A 10,200-nucleotide genomic window follows, 5' to 3' on the forward strand; every position below is an offset into this window, starting at 1 on the left:
CAATAACATTAATAGGTGTAAAGTGTAAATTACTAAGGTCCCTTTAAAAATTGGTACCCCCCCCCCCGTACGTTTTTCTGAACTTCATTATTCATATTCAAAGTCCGTTTTTTTCCCGATGACGGAATGATATATTTCGTTCTTGCATGTAATCGGGCTGTATCATTGCTTTCCATGTGAAGCGCTCGCTTGAATTCCTTATCAAATGCATGTGGAATCATCTTCATTATCATAATGAAATAATAGAAATATTACGTTGTGAAGTATTGGAAAACTGTTAAATATTTGTAGTCCTCATTCATATGAAATTGAGATTAAAACTTGGTTTGTCCATTTATTCCATAGGTTCAAATTTCTGAGTTATATTTTTTGAAAATTACATTTTATTCCTCAGTATGTTCTTAGCATGTAGTGTTTTCCTCTGTAACATACAATTAGGCTATACGTTTCAACAATTAAATTATTACGGATAAAGACATACAAAAGAAGTTATTTCACGGAAACTTATATTGGATCACTTCAGTTTTAGTTCAGCAGGATTTCCGAAGTTTAGATCCATTTCAGGTATTTTCTTTGGTCATGTTCTAAAGAATGTAGAAAAAAAAGGGAAGATAAATAAAAAAAAAGGAAATATAGTCTATTCTTATTATCACAACACCGCTATCTATATATTATTATATATATATATATATATATATATATATATATATATAGATTATATAGATATTCCCTCATACATATAACGTATATGTGTTTATATACATATATATAATCTATATATATATGTGGGTATGTTGTGTGTGTGAATTAAATATACATATAGAGATATGCATATCTAGGTAGATAGATAGTTAGACGTGTTTATAACATACTATATGAAGTTATATATATATAGTATTTATATCTATATGAGCAAATAACATTGAAATTGATATCAATGGACTTTTATCGACACTCTAACCAAATATAGAAATTACTACTCAGCGCAACTAGAAATAAGTGAACTAATGACGTCCGAAAATGCTCAAAATTTTGCGCGGATGGTTAGAGATGTACAATCAATAAAATATCGAACTGTTCGGAATTTTTATCCTCAGTCAAATGAGATGTTTCAAGAGGAAAAATGCTACTTTTTATGGATCTTTCATATGCTAAAAGCAAAACAATTATGTCCTTGTGTCAACTGGAGTACCCTGGGCTTACGGGGCCTTTGTCTTGCTGGACATTGTTGTTTCTTTTGTATAACGTAAACAATCTGTCGAGGTAGGTTAAACGCTTTTTTTTTTTTTTTTTTATTTTTTTTTTTTGTGTTTTTTACAAGATTTTGCTCTTGTTGGATTTACTGCATCTTCAGTGCATGTACTTTTCCGGTGGTCTTGGGTACAGTCGTAGTAGTCGGCACCCACCCAGACCCGCAGCATCTTATACCACAGGCTAGCCTTACCAGCTATTTCCCTGGGGTAGGGAGGCCCTGTATAGTCAGGGGTGTCCTTTTCGGAGCAAACTCTCTTCTTCCCTGTTTTTTTTTTCTGTCTTTCCGTCTGATTGCCTGAAGCCTAACGGAGTTTCCTTGTCTGTCCCGTTTCGTTGGAGAGTGGGACCGACTTACGTCCCTTCATTAGGCCGGTTCGGCGGTAGGAAAGTGTCTTCACATAAACTCAGATCCTTAGTGGATGGTGAAACGCACCCAGGCTTCCCTTTCGGAACCGCACTGCTCGGAACTAGTAAATTCATGGTATTTCGAAAATGTAATAGCCTACTATTACAAGTCTTTCATATGACTTGCCAAAGCAACTTGTCAACGCAATAGGGCGGTAAGAAATGGTGGATTGGGACAAACCCCTCTTTCAATTTGGTCAATGATGTGGGCGAAATGCTATGAAATTTGGAAAATTTGGCTTTTCCAAAATGTCATTGAACACTTCTAACACTTGATTATTGTATCATGATTATGATGTTCATATCTCTTATCGAATTTCATCGGGGCTTGGGGATGTTCCTTAAAGGCTTCTAGGCTTGGACAACCTCTCCCTTGTAAGATTTTTATTATAATCAATGGTCATCTCCTGTATAGCAAAATGAATTGGTCGCATTCGGATGCTTCTGGTGGTCAGGAGGCAGGATGGTAGTTTTTCGAGCTGCTTGTGTAAAACATTGCTAGCGAGGTGTGTTAGCAATGTCTCTAGGTAAATCAAAGTTATTTCCTCCTGGTTGATGCTTTTATTTTATAAGATAATCTTTTTCTATTGATATTTGTTGACGAGGACCAAACCTATTTAATACTGGTGTTGCTGTAATGTAGAGACAAAGCTTCACCAGGAGTCTCTTTTGGCTAGTCTGATCGTTCTTCGAGCCTAGCTTCGCTTGTTTGTAAATGCGAATAGTTTTCCATCAGGAACCCTATGCTTACCGCTTGTCTTAGGGATGGATGCCATTGCTGCATTTATAATACAATTTTGAAATTGTTTACTTTATCATCAAATGGTTTCTCTAACAACCTGCGGTCCTTGTGACGGGCGACACAATCTGATCTTTTTACGTTAAATTTAGGTGTGAAGGTGTTATCGTCGTGTCATATGAATATTAAATACAAATAGGAAGGTTGATCGCCCAACGAGTCGTCAATGTGTGTGCCACAAGGCACTTGGCTGTGCTAGCAGTGTTGAATGAGACAGTGATCGGTCAGGGTTGGTAAAGCTCAAATTTACCGGTATAATCGTCCACTCGCGTCGGACTATCATCGTTTACAAGAAGAACCAGGAATCAGATTCATTCGATCAACTTAACTACTTGCTCACCTTACATCCACCCCCGGGAAATTCCATAAAGTATGATCGTGGAAATCACCTAAATTAATTTGTTACTTGGCTAATGATCCTGAAGGGCAAAAAGTGAACATATAGACAGATACTGTTATTGTATTTTACTTGCTTACGTGTTCCAAAGTTGAATTAATCGTCACTTCAGTGAAAGGAGGAGGGGTTCTGGTGGATGTACTGGCGACCGTTCCACCCTTCCCTCTCGGTCATTTCTACACAAATGGTAGGTTCTCAGCAATACGACTGTCGAGACAGTCGTTTAAACTAAAGGTTTTCTTAAAAAACTATAACATCGCGGCATTAGGAGAGGCGAAATAGTCTGAGGGGTTTGTTTTGATTATGACTTAGACGGTTCCTCCTCTTTTTTTTCTTCTTTCTTTTTTTATTGGTTGCTTCCGCATTTTCGTTTTTTGTTTTAATATAAATTCTTTAATCTGATTCATGAAGGTCCTTAAACAGTTATCTACAGTTCCGAAATTTTTCTTGATCTTTTGTGCGAGCTGCCGAATAACATGCTTTGCACTGGCCACATTGTTAGTTACTGTGATAAGGAGTATTGGGTTTGCTTGCCAAACCTTCAACTTTCTTCTTGGCCCTCACAGTAGCTAACATCGTACGCTGTATGTCGGTATTGGTCGGAGTTCCTCAGTGGTCATATTGGTATTAGAAGACTAAGAGTCGCCCCTTCCTCCCTTAGGAAGGAGGGAAGTGGGGTGCGGGGGGGGTCTCCATACTGGGGTGTCGGAACCAGGTCGAAATGGGCTAAAGCGTTTGTCCTTGAGGGAGGATTACTGTCCCATAGCTCTTGTTCAATCTAACCCACTAGCTAAGAGCATAAAAACACGTCTTATTGATAAACGTCATCGCTCCCTCGCCCCTGAAAGGAAGCCTAGTTGCGTTCTCAGTACCAGATTAAGGGGGAGATCGGCGTTGTGTGGAAGACACTTTCTTCCGCGAAACCTTGCTAGTGCGAGGGTGGTATAGCGAATACGGGAGTCACAAAGGAAACTCCGGTAAGGCTCAGAAGTCACACGGCAATATAGTAAAATTAGGGGAAAGGAGATAGTTGCGCCCCATTGACGCTCCAGGCTACTGGGCCTCCTAGACAGGGTCATACATTAAGGGCAGCCTGTGGTAGATGAGATGCTAGTGCTGCGGGTCTGGGGTGGGGTGCCGACTACTCACTACTGTAAGCCCAAGAGCACTGCAAAGTACCTGCACTGAAGCTGCAGTTTAAACTCACTAAAAGTGAGCAAAATTGTAAAAAAAGCGTTTTACTCGACTTTGTTTACGTTATCAAAGAAACAAACAATGTACAGCAAGACAACGAGGCCCCGTAAGCAGGGTGTTTAGCTCCCGTGACACAAGACTAATTTGTTATTGGCATTTGAGCAGAAGAGAGACATAAAATTAAGCCATTTTCTATAAAGATCTCATTTGACTGAGGATATTGCAAAATTCCGAACAGTTCATATTTATTGTTTGTACATCTTACCATCGCGCAAATTTAGGAGACATCTTCGGCCGTTCATATTTCACTTATTTCTATGTTGCTCTGAGTATTCATTTCTAATATTGGTTAGATGTCGATAAAAGTCATTATATCATTATCTATTGGTTATTAGCTTCATATTATATATATTTATATATTTTTATAAATCTATATATATATATATATATAATTCATATGTATGTAATATAATATTCTATCTATCTATCTCATATATATATAGCATATATCTATCTGTAATTCGTATTTCACACAACACTCATATATATATATATTGATTATATATATGTATATAAATCACTCTATACGTATATGTATGGAGGGAATATATTAATATATATATATACTGTATATATAGATAGGGTGGTGTGATAATAAGAATAGACAAAAATTTCCCTTTTTTTTATTTTTATTCTTCGTTTTTTTCTACACTTTTTTCAGCCATTGACAAAGAAAATACCTGAAACGATTTCTAAACTGCTTTTTTGTATTATTTTATCCTAATTTAAACTTAATTGTAGAAAGTATATCGCAATCTGTATGTTGGGGGCTACATGTGGAAAACAGTACATCTGAGAAACATATGAAGGAATAAATGTATTTTTCAATAATTGTTGAAAAAAGACTTGGGAGATATGAAAAATGAATTGAAGGATAAGGATAAGCCAGATTTGCGGAGCAGATGCTACGCCGGGCTACTTGTATGCAGTGACCGCGAGCCGCCTGTGTCAGTGTGTGCTGACTCGGAGAGAATGTGCCAACGAGTGTTTTTGAAAAAACAACTCGATCTGAGCTTGGTCTTACCCAACGCGGTGGCCCAGAGCTAGTCAGTAAACCGACAGGGGTGACAGTGGAAGTCACGAGCGTGGGCGGGGCCTCGATCTGCCGACCACGGGGATGTGGAAGTCGACACGCTACCAATGAGCTAACAGACGGCTAAATGTATTGGAAAACCATTTCCTTATTATCTAATTCATTGATGAGGGACTACAAATATTTAACAATTTCCAATAATTCAGAAAGTAATATTGCTATTATTTTATTATGATAAAGATGATGTCCAGCATGCATTGATTAGGGATGCAAGCTAGCGCTTCCCAATGAAAGAACCGATACTTGCCCGATACATGCAGAGAACAGGAACATATATCATTCCGTCCTCGGGGAAAAAAAAAACGGACTTGAATAATGAAGTTCTAGAAAAACGTATACCAATTTTAAGGGATACTTGTTAATTTACACTTTACACTCTATTTATGATTTGAGAGAGAGGAGAGCGAGGAGAGAGAGAGAGAATATATACATTTAAAGGTAAAATTTTCCGAATAACGCCGGCGCGTTACGAATACCACAAAAGTGGTATCGATGGATTCCCTCAACCTCTACTATTCATTAAGTGAAATTATGAGACGCTAGCACCCGGCAGGACCCCACAATCTGGGTCTTTTTTTTAAGGGCACTTCGTGCTACCTCGTCTACTTCGGGGCATATTTTCGCTTGCAATATCTTAACCAAAGACTACCTAAACTTTGCCTAGTTTTTTGAATTAATCCCTAGCCAAAGGGGGGGTTCGCCCCCCTGGACCCCCCTTTTTAGGGCATTCGTGCAACATACCTTGGGCAAGATCTTCCCGATCCACCTCTCGCCTTAAAAATTCAACTGGCTGTGTTTGTATATACGGAATAGTAGCAAGCTGGGTGGATGGAAACCCCAAGGAATTACTGCATGTGCTGTTATGTTCTCTCAAACAGATGGCGCAATATGTCCCCATTTATTTACAGTATACTTCTAGTGCCCTCTATTGAGTGGTCGCGTCCTCATCGGTCCTAGTTTCCTATCCTGAGGCACCATATATGAGACGAAGACTCAGTTGCTGTCGCATCATGGCGCGCAGTGTGAGGGTTATCGTTGTCGCGGCAGTTCATCTAATTACGCTCATAAAGTCTCACGAAGTGCCCTGATAGGGGACATCACAGCTCCCTCTTCGAAAGGCTGACTTCAAAACTAGGGAAAGTGAGGTAGGTGAGTTGGGTTAAGGTTTTCGTGATACGAAGTAGCACGAGGTAGCACGGAAGTGCCTTAAAAGGGGGGGGTCCAGGGGGGGGCGAAGCCCCCCTTGGTAGGGCAAACTTCAAACTAAACAATGTTAGGTAGGTAGGGTAATTGGATACGATTTTTGCATACGAAAGATGGCCGGAATTCAGATTTTACCCGTAATTTCCCAGATCTACTTCATGCCCTCCCCTACTATCGGGACCAGATTGTGGGCTTCAGGGGTGCAGCGTCATTACTTTCACTATCTATGAATAGTAGAGGTTGAGAGGACTCCATCAATACATTTGTGGTATTTAGCGACGCGCGTTATTCGGAAAAATTTACCATTTTTAATATATATATATATATATATATCTATTTATATATATAAATATATATAAGTATTTATAATAATATAATAAAATGATACTTATATATCTACATTATATTATAAATATATATACATTGTAATATATATATATATATATATTATCTATATTTTATATATATATATTATATCTATCTATATATTTAATATATTATATTTATATATTATATATATATATTATTTATATATATATATATACGTACATTATATTTATATATATTAATATATATATATATATATATATATATATATTATATATATATATACGTACATATATTAATATATTATGTATATATAATAATATATATTACATATATATTTAAATATATTATACATGTAATTATATATATAATATTATTAATATATATATTATATAGTTTAAAATTTTAAAATTATATATATGTAATTTTTATTTTATATATATATATATATTAATAATATATATTTTAATTAATATTAATATATATCTATATATATTTTTATATATAATATATATATACTAATATTAAATTATATATATATATTAATATATATTTATATATTTAAAAATATATTATAATATTAATATTATATTATAATTATATATATAATATATATTAGTAATATATAATATATTATATATTTTATTAATATATATATATAATTATTTTATAATTTTATAATATATATATTATATTTTTATATAGTTTTGGGGGTGGTGGGGGTAATTATCTTTTGTAATATATATATATATAATTTTTATATAATTATTAATTGATATAATATTATATATATATATATATGTACATATATATATATAGGTAATATATTTATATGTGAATATATTATTTAGGGAATATTATATTTATATATATATTTATTTATATATGTACAATATATATATATATTTTTGTAATATATTTTTTATTTTTAATAAAATATTATATATATATATTTATATATATTTGTATATATATATTTTTATATTAAAAATATTTATATTATGTAATATATATATTATATATATATATTATATTATTTTTGATTTTATATATAATATTATATAATTTTTAATATTAATATATATATTATATATATATATATTAAAATATATATTTTTATATAAAATTATATATAATATTTATATTATTTTACGAAAAAAACAACTTTTATTTATATATTTTATATTTACTTATATATATATATTTTTATTTTATATTATATATTATTATATATATATATATTAATATTATAAATATATATATGTATTTTTGTGTGTGTGTGTGTATGTATACTTTATATTTGATATATTTTAAAATATAATCTCTTTTTATTTTGCTTCCTCCCGTTTTTCTACATTTCTTTAGAACTTTGACAAAGAAATTTTTAAAATTATCTAAGAAAAAAATAAAAGCTTGTGAAATTTTTGTACCTTAATCACAATAATTACGAGTTAAAGCGTAATCGTAGCCGGAAAAGTGAGAGGATTTGCTTAAAAAATGTAAGGTTTTTTTTGGAATGTACTTTTTATTTCCAAAATTTTAGGAAAAATAAAACTATTTCACTACTTTTTTAAAAATTTAAATATATTTTATACCCTTGTGACTGAGGATTTTTAAAAACGAACAATTCAAAATTTATTTTCAGCAAGTAACATTAATTGATTTCTTTTAACGGTGATTTTACTGTAAAAAAAATTTAAATACAAAGATTGATGAAAAAATATATCTAGCAACGATTATGCAAAAAAATTGCAGGTGCATGTAAAGAAGGGTTTTTTGATTTTGACTTGAATGAGCTAGGCAATCTTTTATGATATTGCTTTTGTGTTATTTTATTGTATTAATGTCATCTATTATTATTTCTCAATGTGTGTAGTTGTTGCTTCTTAACAACGATAATATGTAGTATTTGTGATAATGATAATGGTTTTTGTTTAATGATGTTTACAATTTTAAAGGCTTTAAAGATATTATAAAAAACGAATTGGGTAGTTGTATATTGATAATTATAGCAAAAAATACGACCTTTTTAATATTAGTACAAAACCCAAATCTTGATGATGGTAGTAAAGAAAATATATGATAACGGCAACGGAAAGTTTTGGTAATTCTAAAAATAAAGATAGAAGCAACATTTACAACATAAGAAAAAGTAAAAATGATGATATTAATACAAGTGGAAAATAATCACAAAAAACAAATTTTCATGGGAAAAAATTGCCAAGTTATTCAAATTCAAAATAAGAAACGTTCTCACATGCAACTGCAATCATTATCTTAAACAATATAACATCTGCTAAGAATTATTCATAGGAGTTGTTTTTTTCTTTACATCCAGTGAATTCACCCTAAAAACATGTTGTGTTCGGTAAGTCATTGTAGATTGGCCCGGAATTTAAAAGGTTTTATCAAGATTTTAATTATAATTGGTCGTTTAATAACGATATATATTGTCTATCAATATCATTAATGGTGTAAAAGGGGTAAATTATAAGTAACCTAAATTGGTACGTTTTCTATGAATTCAAGTATTCCAGTCCGTTTTTCCCGATGACGGAATGATATTTTCCTGTTTCTGCAGTATCGGGCATAGTATCATTGCTTTCATTGGGAAGCGCCCTGCTTGAATCCCTATCAATGATGCTGGACATCATTTCATTATCATAAGAATAATGTAATATTACTTTTGAATTATTGGAAAACGTTAAAATATTTTTAGTCTCCGTATATGAAATAGTAATAAGAAATTGGTTGTCCATTATTCCCATAATGATAATTTCTTTATAATTTTTTTTGAAAATTTCATTTTAATTCCCTCATATGTTTTAGGAATGTATTGTTTTCCATGTAAAGACAAATAAGCGATATACGTTATTGACTCAAATAAATTAATTACGGATAAATACATAACAAAAGAAGTATTTCACGAACTTATATTCGTTTCACTTCAGTTCAGTTCAGACAGATTTCCGGAGTTTAGATCTTTTTCAGGTTATTTTCTTTGGTCAATGTTCTATAAGAAATGTAGAAAAAAAAACGGGACGAATAAAAAAAAAAAAAAGGAATATTGTTATTTTATTTTCCACACACACCTATATCTATATATGTATTATATATAGATATATATATATATATATATATATATATATATATATATATATATATATATATTTTCCTCATAACATCTACGTATATGTGTTTATAACATATATATAATCATATCTATATATGTGTGTGTGTGTGTGCGATGAAACCTATACATATAGATTATGCTATATATATGTAGTTAGCTAGATGAATGTATATACGTTAACCTTGAAGTTATATATATATATTATATATTTATATATATTATGAGCAAATAACCAATTGTAAATTGATATAAAGGACTTTTTATCGACATCTAACCAAATATAGAAATAAGTATCAGCGCAACCTAGAACTAATTGAAATATGACGGCCGAAAAA

This window comes from Penaeus japonicus, unplaced genomic scaffold (assembly GCF_977035675.1).
Source record: "Penaeus japonicus unplaced genomic scaffold, GWHDUDI00000001_assembly GWHDUDI00000021, whole genome shotgun sequence".
Lineage (NCBI taxonomy): Eukaryota > Metazoa > Arthropoda > Malacostraca > Decapoda > Penaeidae > Penaeus > Penaeus japonicus.